This window comes from Phascolarctos cinereus, unplaced genomic scaffold (genome assembly GCF_003287225.1).
Source record: "Phascolarctos cinereus isolate Bilbo 61053 unplaced genomic scaffold, phaCin_HiC Scaffold_5;HRSCAF=322, whole genome shotgun sequence".
NCBI classification, from domain to species: domain Eukaryota; kingdom Metazoa; phylum Chordata; class Mammalia; order Diprotodontia; family Phascolarctidae; genus Phascolarctos; species Phascolarctos cinereus.
In genome coordinates this window covers 110,049,484-110,063,806 of record NW_027555958.1, presented here as the reverse complement: position 1 = coordinate 110,063,806, position 14,323 = coordinate 110,049,484, and the positions used below count along the sequence as shown (strand labels likewise).

Below are 14,323 nucleotides of genomic sequence, written 5' to 3'. Positions count from 1 at the left end.
TTGACAACAGGAAGAAATTAAGGGAAGAAAGAGGGCATTCCAGGTATAGGTATAGGGTTAACACAGCCAGAATAAAAGAGACATGCATAAGAACGGCATATATTCCAGTTTAGCTTGAGAGGAATCAGTATATGACAAAGCTAGAAAGGTAGGCTAGAATAAGAGAGACCTTTAAAACCAGTCTAAGGATTCTGGAGTTTATGGAACAGACAACAAGAAACCACTGAAGATTTCTGACCCAGGAAATGTCATGATCAGAAGATTAATTCGGATACCATGCACCAGACAGACTAGAAAGAAGGAAAGTCAAAGTAAGGAGACTGGTTAGGAGACCAGTTACAACAGTCTAGGCAAAAGGCAATGGGTACCTGAACTAGTATGGTAGTCATGGGCAAGGTAAAGAGAAGATGAATAGGAGAGCTCCTATGAGGAGTACGGTCCATTGGCCTTAGCTATAACATTGTGTGAAAGGACTGGGATTAGGAGAAACAGATCGGTAATATTAGAAAAAATGGGGGAAAAAACTAAACTCCAGCCAAAGTTTACTAGAGAAATGTTCGTGATAATCCAAATACTCAAAATACAGAATTCTTCAGATGATTATGTTTTGCCCCAAAGTAGTCCCACAGAACGTCAGGAGACCTACAAAATAGTTTCTATATACGTTACATTGGGATTTAGGAACTAAACAGATATATGACTATGCCATATTTTTACACTCTCTCCTCTTGAGGACCCTAGTACTCACTTGCCCTAAGCATTTTGTTCCCAGATGTTTAATAGCAATTTTCAAGCTAGCAGTTATAATCTCTTTGTACACTGCAAGGGAAAAGGTGTTATCACTAAAGTCTATAGCACTGACTTCACACACCACCAAAGCAGGAGCAGATTTCATAACACATCAGTCCTGTGTCACACAAATTATCAAAACTACCAGCGAGGGCTGAATCTACAGCAGTATAACTTCAAACTTTATTTTTCTTCCAAAAAGAAATTATAGTGAAATATATCCCTAAGAAACAGAAATTAATGAGGCCGTTTCTGCAGCAGAGTGAAAACTCAAAACAGATTATAGGCAACTCTCCCTTTTTTCCTGGAAACAAACCATTAAGTGATCAAACTTTCCCATAGGAACAAAGATAGCACTGGAGTTTTGTTCCTGATCGAGAACTCTGCTTCAAATAAGACTGCTGGTCTAGTACTAATAGACTGCCACTGTCTTCTATTGAAGGTCTAAAAGTTTTGGCTACATTTTATCAAATTAGAGCTAACGTTTTTCAGTCATTCCAACTATTAAAGCCTGTGTCACTGGAAATCTTAAAGCAGACGATAGACTTGTGAGGGATTCTCTAAAGGGGATTTCTATGTTGGATTGGACAAGATGACCAATATCCCGTTTATCTTTCAAATTCTATGTAACCATATAATCAATAAGACAGAAAAACAAAGATGTTAACTAGAAACTCTTTTGAGCATTTTCAATCATAAAAATGAAACTCCAAATCATAAAAAATAAGTATAAATGTAGTGTGTATATTGATTCCTCCACTAAAGTCCTATTCTGTCTCATCTTGATATAGAAGTGACTCTGATTTATCAAAGGGTATATTAACCTTTATATCCATTTTTTAATAAACATTTCATCTATTATTACAGTATAAGTGTTGAAAGGTCCTACTAAGCTGAAAAGATGTCACGTACAATCCAGGTAATACACTATGTCTACCGTCCAAGAACCAACCTAACTATGTGCTTCACTAAAGAGTCCAGCATGCAATGAATCCTTCAATCTCAGCACTCAAAACAGAGTTCACTAAGATGTAGGACTGTGATCTATGTAGTTGAGGAAGCACTCAAAATAATTAAAATTATGGATCCTTGAAGTATGTAGTGATTATATATAAGTTCCAATGCACTGTGCATACAGTATTTTTTTAAATGAACTCTACAGTATTATAAATTTCATAAAAAACTACTCTTAGTTTTGACAAATACCAAACATTTAATTAAACATAATTTTGGTTATTTCTTAGAATTAAAAGGGCTTGGGACCACTGGTCCCCCTTTTTTCACATAGCAGGGCTGTGGATGCTTGTGTTGAGCAAGGGCCCAGACAGCTCCATCTGACCCCTCCAGAAACTGAGGGGCAAGTGATGATCCAGAGCTAGGACTCTGCCAATTGTATTTTTAATGGAATCAAATCCATGTGGTTTATATATTTTTCCTTTAATCTTGGGCATTTTGTTTCTCTTTCTGAGAACATAACTTGAAAGCATTACAGAGCCAGTACTCATATAAAAATGTAAACCATAAATGCTATACAGTTTTTATATACATTAACAATGTACTTTTTCTGCCTTCTAGATAATTTATTTTGCAACACATTATCACACAGTTGTAAATAACTTATGTACATCACTTTCAGTTATGTGTAAAGAAATTAATTAATTTTTTTTTTAAAAAGGGCTCAGGAGGGTGGTGGAGAGATCATTTAAATAGTCCGGATGTGAGAGCACTTCACTCTTTCTCAGATATGGTACTGGTACTAATGGCATCTTTTGTCTCATTCTCACCACCCAATGGTAGCTCCTGGGTCTCCTCTGACTCAAACAAAGACACAATATCTTCACCTAAGAATTTTGCCACCTGGAGGATCTCCCAGATGATGCTTCTTCTGAAAATCAACTCAAGTAGAACAGGTTACTCAGGCATAGCATTAATTCCTATATAATTCTCCATTGCTGCAGTCTATTTATACCTACCATGTGCCCTCTATTACCCTTTGGATGACCTTCAACTTTGTTTTTAGACTGTAGTATTCCATGACTCACAGCCATACGGCATCACAGAATACTGATGTTAAAAAGATGGGCCTTTGTTTTAGAGAGAAAAGTGTGGTAATTAATAGCATTGCTCAATTTCCCAAATGCAATCCAACCCACTCTCCTATTTAACTTTCAGCTGAGGTCATCATCCACTCTTGGTGTTTATAGTCTGGGGTGTGTGTGTGTGTGTGTGTGTGTGTGTGTGTGTGTGTGTGTGTGGTGTGTGTGTGTGTGTGTGTTGTGTGTGTGTGTGTGTGTGTGTGTGTGTAAACACACATACATATATGTATACGCACATGCAACTACATGCGTACAATATACATACATACATATATATATATATACATATATATATATACATATATATATATACACATATATATATATATATATATATATATATATATGTATATATACATATACACACACATACACACAGCCATAAACATGTGTACCATGATAGACGAAGATAAAAATCTCATACACTTGGGTTCAAAAATCAAATTGACACTTACAAGATGGGGGGAAGGCATGGCTAGACAGTAGTTTATCTAGAAAAAAAAAACATGGGGATGGGGATGGGGTAAGTGAACAGCAAGCTTGATGAGTTAACAACGAAATTCAAAATACTCAAATGTGGCTGCTCCTTCCAGTGATTTAGGTGACAACTCTTAAACATCTGCCCATCCTGTGTAGCTCTTGCCCATGTCTTCCTCTAAGTCTTCCACAGAGAAGTCCACTGGTTATCCCTGCTTCTCACCATATAACCAGACCATCCACAGAACTATGTAGCACAGTGAATAGAATGCTGGGAGTCAAGAAGGCCTGAGTTCAAATCCACCCTTGGACACTTACTAGCTGTGGAATCTTAGACAAGTCAGTTAAGCTCTGCCTCAGTATCTTCATCTGTAAAGTAGGGATAACAAGAGCACATGCCTCTCAGGGTTATTTTAAGGATAAAATAAGAAATTTCTAAGCATTTTGCAAACCTTAAAGCACTATATAAGTGCGAGCTATCATCACCATTATTATTATTATTGGCAAACCTATCTTTGGTGACATACTTTATTTTGGTTCTTGTTCATAGTTTCTTATATGTTTTGTGTTGCAACCTGTTCACAAACACCATATAGCTCTCCACTGCCCTCTGGATGACATTAATTTTTAATTCTGCAGAGTTATGGCATTCCATAATTTGTAGCCATAGAACAATACAAATTTTTTTTAAAGATAGGACTTTGCTTCAAGGAGAAGTTTGGAGTAAACAAATTTCCAGACACAATCCAGTCTGTTCTCCTCTCATTTAAACTGGGCCCAATTTTTGTCCATTTGCAATGTCTTTAAATGGGCATACACAAACACACACATACATATAAATATGTGTTTGTGTATACTGATGAATGAGCTCAACAGGTTACCAATCTAAATGTATGCCATAATATAAACAAGAGATATTCTTCATCCGCTTGGTTTTTCTTACGTTTATGACTTCCTAGGTGATTTAAATCAAGGCTAAAACTCTTGTACAGTTATGGACCTTTTCCAAGAGACTCTGTAATATTCCAGGGCTTGATGAAGTTAGCACAACGTCATCCACAAACAGGAACATCTCAAGAACCACAATACCTGTAGTATATCCCTTTTTGACTTACCCTTTACATTAGATCTCCTCTGTGAAAGTGGTGAACATGTTTGGTTAGCAAGTATCTCCCTGTTTAATTTCTTGTCAGATATTAAAGATCAGAAGGTCAAATAAGTTTGTTTTGTTCTTGTATCTTTAAAGGAATCCTGAATATTTTAATGTATTCTTGAGACATACCTTGTTACAAGAGAGACTTTTAGGTGATGTTTTGCTCAACTAAATCAAACACTTAAAAAAACTACATCACTAATGTGAAAATATGTTTAATAGGAATGTAAATGTATAGCCTATATCAGATTGTGCGCTATCTTGGGGAGGGTGGTGGGGAGGAAAGGGAAGAAAAATTTTAAACTCAAAAGCATACGGAAGTGATTATTGATAAATCAAAATAAATTAATAAAATTTTTTTAAAACTAGCAATAATTACAATGTGAACTTACATTCTTTACATCTTTCAGTCAATCATATTATGATAAAGATGATTTCTTTTATACAATACTGCCTGTAAAAAAACCTGTCTCTTCCCCACTAATCTTCAACAAGAATGTATATATAGATTCTCTCTCTCCAAAAGGATATATATAGTATACATACATATCAGAAAGTTGTCATGTATGACAATAGTAATTGATATTCTCTCATTTACACTTTTTAAAATAATAAGGTTCAAATTTTCCCCATCCTTTTGGTGTCTACCCCTCCTTCAGATATCTTTTGAACTAAGTCCTCAACATCTTCATAATTGTGTCACCTCCAGTAAGAATCTCCTATATGTCTACTTGGTCTACTCTTGCTGCTTTTCCTTATTTTTGTTCCCTTTACTGTCTCGAGACTTGAAGGAAGCCAGGGAAGTCAAGAGGTGAAGACGAGAAGGAAGAGAGTTTCAGGCATGGGGAGCAGCTAGTGAAAATACTCAGATTTGGGAGGTGTAGTATCTTGTATAAGGAATAGCAGAGAGGCTAGTGGTGCTGAATCACAGAGTACGTGGAGAGGAAAATGCAGAAGATGAGAAAGGGAAGAAGGGGCTAGGTAAGGGAGAGCTCTAAAAGCAGAAGAGAGTATTTTTGTATTTGATCCTAGAGGCCATAGGGAACCACTGGAGTTTACTGACTATGGAGTAAAATGGTCATATCTGCACTTAAGGAAGATCACTCTGATAGTTAAATGGAGGATGAACTGCAGTAGAAAGACTTGAGACATGGAAATCAACCAAAAGATTATAGTCTAGGTGTGAGGTGATAAGGACCTGCACCAGGGTGGTGGCAATATTAGTAGAGAGGGGGCACATATGAGAAAAATTGTGAAGACAGAATCAATGGGACTTAGCAATAGATTGGATATGGGGATGGGGGGAAATGAAGAGTTCAAGGATGACACCTAATTTGTGAGCCTGCATTTCTGGGAAAATGGTGGTACCCTTGAAAGTAATAGGGAAGTAAGGGAGATAAGAGAGTTTAGAGGGAAAGATAATGAGCTCAGTTTTGGATATACTAAATTTAAGATGCCTACAGGGAATCCCATTCAAGAAGTCCAATCAGGGGCAGCTATATGGCGCAGTGCATAGAGTGCCGGCCCTGGAGTCAGGAGGCCTTGAGTTCAAATTCAGTCTCAGACCAGACACTTGACACGTACTAGCTGTGTGACCCTGGGCAAGTCACTTAACTCCAACTGCCTCGCCAAAAAAAAAAAAAGTCCAATAGAGTAGTTGTAGAAGTGAAACTGGCAGTCAGGAAAGAAACTAGGGATAAATAAATAGATCTGAGAATTATCTGCATAGAGATGATAACTGAATACATGGGAGCTTATGAGATCACCAAGAGAAACTGTACAGAGAGAGAAAAGAGAAGACCCTAGACAGAGTCTTCAGGTACAACCACAGTTATCAAGTACAACCTGAATTAAGATCCAGCAAAGGAATTTGAGAAGGAGCAGACAGGTAGGAGAAGAACCAAGAGAGCAGTGTTACTGACACCTAGAGAGAAGAATATCAAGGAGGAGAAGTTGCTCAACACGTTACAGAGAAGTCAAGAAGGATGAGGACTGTAAAAAGGTCAGAAGGCACTGGATATGTAACTAACATCAAGATTCTACTACAAAAGATAAAATTTGTTATATTTTGACAGAAAATGTCATTGGAATCATTTCAGAAACAATCGTATGCCTTTAGATCACTGTCTGGTCAAAGATCAAAATCAGTAACAAACAAAAATAAAGAAAAAAAAGTCTAAACATTGCAATTACAACAGCTACAACCCAATGCATTCAAACAAGTCATTGTCTCTGAAAAATCAGAAATGGATAAAAGTAAAGATATCAATTCTGATTATCACTGTTTATTAAAGTTTTACTGATATAAAACAGCTGCCACAAAGAGACCCAAAGAGCCAAAAAAAAAAATCACCTCAGTTGACAAATATATGATCAAAGGTATGACAGCCAATAGCCATATTGGTTTATGATGTAAATATAAAATTATTTGCAAAATATTCCAGATGAAGATAATAGGTAATCATGAGTACTAATTTTATGAATTATCAACTTTTTAAAAAAGCATAAAGCAATGGAGGGGAAAAAACAAGCCTAGACAAAGCTTGTGAAACCAACTAAAGCATATTATCCTGAAAACATTTAGAAGATAAAACTGGAAGACAATTAACTAGAGAGGAAACATGCACCAGTAGTGTTTTGTAGAGGTCTATCATCATCACTGATGGCAATGTACGTGGAACCACCATATCTCTGCTCAATAACTTAGTATGTGCTATATGAGGAAGTAAAAATGACACACAAGGAAATGAAATCAGGAAAAGTAGCTGTATTTGACTAAATACAAACAGTAGCAGTCTGTCCTGGGAGGTATCACAATTTTAAATGTGCTTAAGGATCCCTAAGACCCGTAAAATACCTAAAAGAGGGAAGTATTGCAAAAGAATGGAAAACACTATGGGTGTTTTTAACCCCCTCCCAAAAAAAAGTCAATGGGGCATACGCCAGAAATTACTGTCCTTCGTCCTACTTTCTTATTCTAATAAAAATCTTTGTAAAAATTATTTACACATACACTGAAGGTATCCTTGATGAGCCTGGTATAATAAAAGCAGCATTTGATTTTGAATCAAAGAACCCGGGCTAGAATCCTGGTTCTTGATATTTATTATCTATTTGACTTTGGCAAGTCTTTTAACCTTTCTGGTACCCAGCTACCTCATCTGTAAAGGCAGGAAACTAAGCTATATAACTGCCAGTGTGCTTTCTACCTCTAAGCTATGAACCTATGAAATACAAAAAGTCTAGCCTTCACAGATGATTTTATTTAGAAGACCATATCTTCACAATTACACAACTAACTAAACAGCATATAAAATACAAGCTCCTGTTGTTTGTTGCTTAATAATTACTAAAAGAAAGAATTATAAAAATCATTTGGCTCGGTAGAGCAAAATATATCCTGAAAACCTCTTTTCACACAAGTGTATCCCAGGCAAATATTAAGCTTACATAAAATTTCTTGATAGATGGAATCAGAGATAATTTTGTTCATGAATCATCTGGTTATTAATACAAGTGAGGCATAAAACAAGGGAGGCATATTCTCTCCAAAGATGGTTGCCAGCATAATGCAAGATGTCCTGGGTAAAGTCCAAACGGAAGCAAATTCCCCATAGATCGTGAGGTCTTTCAGATACTCTTGTTTGTAAATGATACTATGAATGCATCAAGCTCAAGCATACTACAATGCCTCCTCAATGAGCTCCACAGTCATTCAAGTAAAATTAATCAAGTGAATGAAAAATGCATATTGTTCAGATTACAATATTATATGGGCAGCCCAATGACTTCGTCTACCAGTACATATACCTTGGGCAGACTTGTACTGATTGTACTGTACTGGTGTAATGGCAGGGGTAAGGGGATTGATAAAATAAAACATTACCTAATTTAAAGTGACTAACAAGATACTCTAGCCCTTACACATTTATCAAACAACAATACCTCTACTAAATCAATCAACCAAAACCATTAATCTAATATAAACCCTGTCATGCCCTGTTGATCTTCTATAAAATAACAAGCCAGTTCAGAATTTACCATTATGCTATAAGTAAGAGGAGAAAGCAATTCTAGCCAAATCCCTATGAAGGAATCACTTGGGGGTGCGGGGTGGAGATGAGCCTTGGTCTTCTCACCCTTACCTTGATCACAGAATAACTCTGTGAATTATGGAGGATCAAAGATATAAACATCGTATCAATTCCCTAGCAGTATCCCAGGAAAAGCAGTGGCTGGTGATAGTTGTCTGCATCTTCTGACAAGGACTAAGCAGACTAGGAAATGCAGCTTTAGGACTCCAGAAAATATCCAGCACAAAAAAACTACACTACACCTACGGGGAACTTCATGAAAGCCCCATAAAAGGAAAAAAAGAATTTTGAGCAACCAAGAACTGTAACTAACACCTCTACCACATGTACTTTCTAAGCTTGATCCTATTTTCCCACAGACCCTGTACATACCTGTTACAGAATGAAGCTGGAGCCCCCAGGTTTGAGAATGTTTTGTACCAACTTACTATCTACTTGTTTCTAAAAGCTAAGTAAGTTTGACGGGCAAATTAATACTGATTGATAATCACTGAAGAAAGCGAAGAAAGCACACTGGTGGGGACTTGTAAGCTATTGCATTAGAATATACATCCCCTTTCTTCAACCCCTCAGGAATAGAATACTCTAGAACTCTGAGGAGAGAAGTACCAGCCACCATCTGGGAACTCCACCTGACAGCGTGAGTAGGGTTTGGAAGAGCAGCACCAGAATATCTGCTACACTGGTATCAGTGAAATTTTAAGACCTAGAAAAAGTCTTCTAGTGAAGCCTTCTAGGGAGAAATTATGAAAGGGCACGAACAAGGATTACAAAGTATGGATCAACTCTGACCTATCTTAGTAAGAAAAAACTGCTACCTACATAATGAGATTGTAGATCCACAGATAAATCAAAAAAGAAAAGAAAGCCTGAACTGAGGTGGCAGCAGCAGGAATAGAGAACAGGCAGATGGCCTGAACTATTTGTTTTTTCTAAGAGGTAAGTAAACGTTACTTGTTTTGAGGTAACATCCCCTTACTGGGATTTGTTCTGTAAAGTTTGGATTGAGTCAAAGGGCAGCACTTGAGGACCTACAGGGCCTCGAGGCTGCATGTTCCCCACCCCTGATTTAGTGGCTTCATTTGATAGTTTTTGCGGGGTTTTAAGGGCCTGGTGCAAATTATTTTAGAAGAACATTGAGAGTCTGGAAAGGCTCACTGTAATAAACTAAAAATAATGAAACTGATGAAAAAGGAAGAAGACAACTTCCATAAATTATTTTTGTTTCTGTTATCCCTGCAAAACTCAATGGAAAAGAATTAAGTACTAACTTGTATTTAACGTCATATTTAAAAGAAAATAAATAGAAAAGTATAACTCCAATTCCTGGGGTCTTTTTTTTAGTTCTTGAAGTAGGGATATGAGAGGAAATATAGGATCTTGAATGTACTCACTAAAAACCTAAGCAGTATTCGCTTCCAGCAAGTATTTTGGAAGTTGTCATAATTAAATTATAATCACTACACATCTGCAAAACTTTTCTCCTTAATTTGTACTAATTTACCATACTGTTTTCTTAATATAAACCTATTTTGTTCAGGATATTAGGGAAATTCAGTGTTTTCCTCTTTAAGAAAAAAATCTAAAACTTTTTTTAAGTCAGACAATGTGAACTATTCTGAGGTATCTAAATTATTTTTCTTAATCTGTAATTTGTTTTAAAGTATTGGTTTTGATAGGCTAAATTTAGAATAGCTTAGTTCAGCCATTCATATGACTTAATCCTGACAGAAAACTCAAAGCAAGTGAATGGCTACAAGAAGGTCTAGGATAACTTGCATAATCACTACAGCAAAAAAATGATGTAGAATTTTGGTAACAGAAGCAAAAAGTTTTACTACAGATGTTCTTTCTCCATGGTTTGTTTGATTTTTGAAAAGTGTTGACAAATATTAACTGTGCACCTGCTCAAGGTATGGCATTGCTTAAAATCATAGGCTGTACAAAGAGCAACAATCCCTGTTTCTCAATCAGCTTAGAATCTAATAGGGCAAAAAAATGTGCACATAAAAGACATAATGCAAGCTATTATGTCATAAGTGCTACAGACACAAATTATGTGCAGAGAAGAGAAGGATCATTTTTGGCTGGCGTAATGAATCAAGGCTCAAAAAGGAAATGGTTATTTGATGCATGTCTTAAAAGATGGATATGTTAAGGTTGAACTGTTTACATTCCTGTATGGAAAGATATTTGTAACTCATGAGACCTTTGTCAGTATTAAGGTAGTTGGAGGGAAAAAAAATTTTATGTATGTATATAAGTAGATAGATAGATAGAGGGTGCAGGGTGAGTTGAAGATGAAGGAGTGATATCGGGAGAATAAAATTAAGGGGTGAGAGAGGAATATACTGGGAGAAGGAGAAAGGGAGAGGTAGAATGGAGTAAATAAACTCACATAAAACAGACAAGAAAAGGCTTTTACAGTGGAAGAGAAACAGGGGAAGGTGAGAGGGAATGAGTGAATCTCATTCTCATAGGATTTGGCTTAAGGAGGGAATAACATACACATTCAATTGGGTATGGAAATCTATCTTACCTTACAGGAAAATAGGTGGGGAAGGGGACAAGAGAGTAGGGGGATGTTAGAGGGGAGGATAGATTTGGGGAGGGGGTAATAGAGGGGAGATCAGATTGGGGAGGGGGTAATCAGAAGCAAACACTTCTTTACAGGGACAGGGTCAAACGAGAGAATAGAATAAATGGGGGGTGGGACAGGATTAAGAGAAATATAGTTAGTTTTTCACAACATGACTACTATGGAAGTGCTTTGCATAACTACACATGTATAACCTGGATCGAGTTCCTTGCCTTTTCAACAAGGGTGGGTGGGGAGGGGAGGAAGGGAGAAAATTTGGAACCCAAAGTTTTAAAAACACATGTTAAAAAAAATTGTTTTCACATGCAACTGGGAAATACGAAATACAGGAAATGGGGTATAGAAATCTATCCTGCCCTACAGGAAAACAGAAGAGGAAGGGGATAAGAGAAGGGGGAAGAGATAGAAGAGAGGGCAGATTAGGGGAAGGGGCATTCAGAACGCATGCCATCTTGGGGTGGGGGGAGGGACGAGATGGGGAGAAAATTTGGAACTCAAAATCTTGTGGAAATGAATGTTGAATACTAAAAATAAATAATTTTTTAAAAGTAAGTGGATATATTGTATTTTTTATATTTGAAGACAGATGTAATGGCATTCTAAGAGAACATATCAGGCACAAAACTGAGTAAGCAGTGGGGTAAAATGGGCAGTAGAAGAACGTACAGTATTCCAAATTGGCTGGAACACAGATTTTTGCTGAGTAGTAGTGAGAAACAAAGCTGAAAAAGTAGGTTAGAGCCACAGTGGGGTAGACCTCAAATAACAAGCTAAGGGGGTTGAACTTTATTTGTAAGAAAAAAGAAGTCACCGGGGGTTTCTGAGCAGGGAAGTATCATAATCATTATCATAGTGGTGATTTATAACAATTAATAGGGTAATGGTCTAAAAGATGGAATAGCCTAAGACAGTTTAGAAGCAAGAAGTCAAAATTTTAGATATGAGAAGGCAAAAATGTGAACTCTTAGTGATGGGAATGGTAAACAAGCATTAAATAGGAAAAGGTATTTGAAATCCCCTTATTTATTTTAAATGAGAAACCAATTTATGCTTCCTGAATGACACAATTAAGGCTGCTTTCAACCACTGAAATAAGTTTCCAAATTGGTGTGGGAGGGACATCATGCATATCTTGCCACACTTAAAAGATAATATAATATTCATGATGAAATTATGGAGAAACTAAAATTCTATGGGCTTTTAAAAACCTATGGGCTGTGTGAACATGTTTTATCACCACTTACTTTGATCTTTCTTTTTGTTCATTTCCAAACGTGTCCTTTCTTCTGTCTCTTGCTCATTCAGCCTGCAATACTAAAAACTCTCCAAATAAAATTAAGTTTAAGGAGTTGAGAGTAGAACTGAATTTGTATGCCCTGTGCAACTTCCACTAATGTCCTCACTGATATCTCTTCTCAAGAAATAAACACATCCTTCTTTGTGTTCATTCTCTACCATAATAAGCCCTTGTGACTATTTATAACCTCATGAATCTAGAGAAGAGAGGCTAGCCATGAAGGTGCAAGGCACAAGAAGAGTATGTAAGAGAGAACGAAGAAAGGGTCAAAGATAAAAGTCAATAATACACTGATGTTTCAATTAAAATACAGAACAGCATTAAAGTTGTTACAGAGAAGTTGAGCAGAAAGCAATGTATATAATTAAATGGCTAAGAGGGAAAAAGAGTAATGAGAGCAACTATATACAGAAGAGTGATGGTATATGTAATATACTTCAAATATAACAAGTGTATCTTGCTTTAAATGATCTCTCTGTGAAAGTCGAGATCTATAAAGAGAAAAATTAGGACCTGATTTTTCAATATTGCAAAAAAAAATCTGTTAATTTCATCAGTGCAGGAAATCCCTACACCAATGCAGAACACAACACCCTTCCTACCCTCAGCAGATGATGAGAGACAAAGAGATTGACAGAGACAGAAGAAGAAGAAGAAGAAGAGGAGGAGGAGGGAGGGAAGGAAGGAGATGGATGGAGAAAGAGATATCAACTAGTGGCCAAGTCTGGTAGAGTATTTCTGAATTTAGTTAGGCTGCTCTTCAGATGACAGACACAATACAGTCTGTCACAGGCCTGTACTTCAAGCCTTTCAAGGTTGATAGGACCTGCCTGAGCTTATTATCTGCTGGCACAGACTTCAAGAACCTAGGGTTGACTCCATGCCATGAAAAGACATCAGGAAAGGACTTTAGTGTAAATAGGAAGTGATTATTCCCATTTGTAAAAAGTTAATCACTTTACAAAAGGTTTTACAATAAGGTTCTTTTAAATGGCACATAAGAATATGGTTTGATTCACACACCAAAAAAGTATCTGCACACAATTTTTCAGGAATACATTTGCTGCACAAAGGAGGTAAATATGCAAAGGGTTAGTCCCAAAAAAATGCTGATCAGCTGTTTTCTAGCTACATAGAAAACAGAACAGGAAGAAACAGGTGTTTATCAGGAGGAATTAAAGTAATAGTCACGAGAAACAGCTTTCTGATTATTGGAGCTATGAGATATTGAAATAAGATATTAATGAGAGCAATTAATTTCACTCTAGAGTGTGTGGGGAAGTATTATCTACTTAAGATACACTAGATGAGCTTTCACAGTATCTTCATCCCTTTGCTTCATAAATTATGAAATCATAAATTGAGAATCGGAAGTTCTATGCTTCATATAATTATAAAATCATAAATCTAGTACTAGAAAGGACCCCAGAGTTCAAGTAAACCAATCCTCTCATTTTATGGATTTTAAAAAAGGTTCATTTAAGGAAAGTAAAATATTTGCCCAAAGGCACAAAAAATAATAATGTCAGAGATTTGAACCTAGGACCTCAGACTACATAGCCAGTGCTTTTCCCACTGCACTATGCAAGCTTCCTAATGGGTGATAGATTGACAGGAATTTTAAATAGCAACACAAACGTGCAGACCACAATTGCAATGAATTGCAGTTTCCAGATACACTTAACCATGTCTACGTTTCAATTTTCCTACACTGAAAATGCTCACATTTCAAGTCTCAAATTTAAAGCTTCAGGGGCATCTAGGTGGCACAGTGGATAGATCACTGGCCCTGGAGTCAGGAGAACCTGAGTTCAAATC

At 36.6% G+C, this 14,323-nt stretch overlaps 1 protein-coding gene across 11 annotated transcripts in view; it reads right to left on the bottom strand.

The window, feature by feature from the left end:
* Positions 1 to 14,323, bottom strand: part of PLAGL1 (PLAG1 like zinc finger 1) — a 138,825-nt gene that overhangs the window by 90,125 nt on the left and 34,377 nt on the right. Inside the window, exon 3 of one of the 11 annotated variants that reach the window (XM_078155088.1) lies at positions 12,453 to 12,522. The exons of the other annotated variants lie outside the window; for them this stretch is intronic. The gene's annotated coding sequence lies outside the window, so the exon portion shown is untranslated. The remainder of the gene's footprint in view (positions 1 to 12,452; positions 12,523 to 14,323) is intronic. 11 annotated transcript variants of the gene reach the window in all.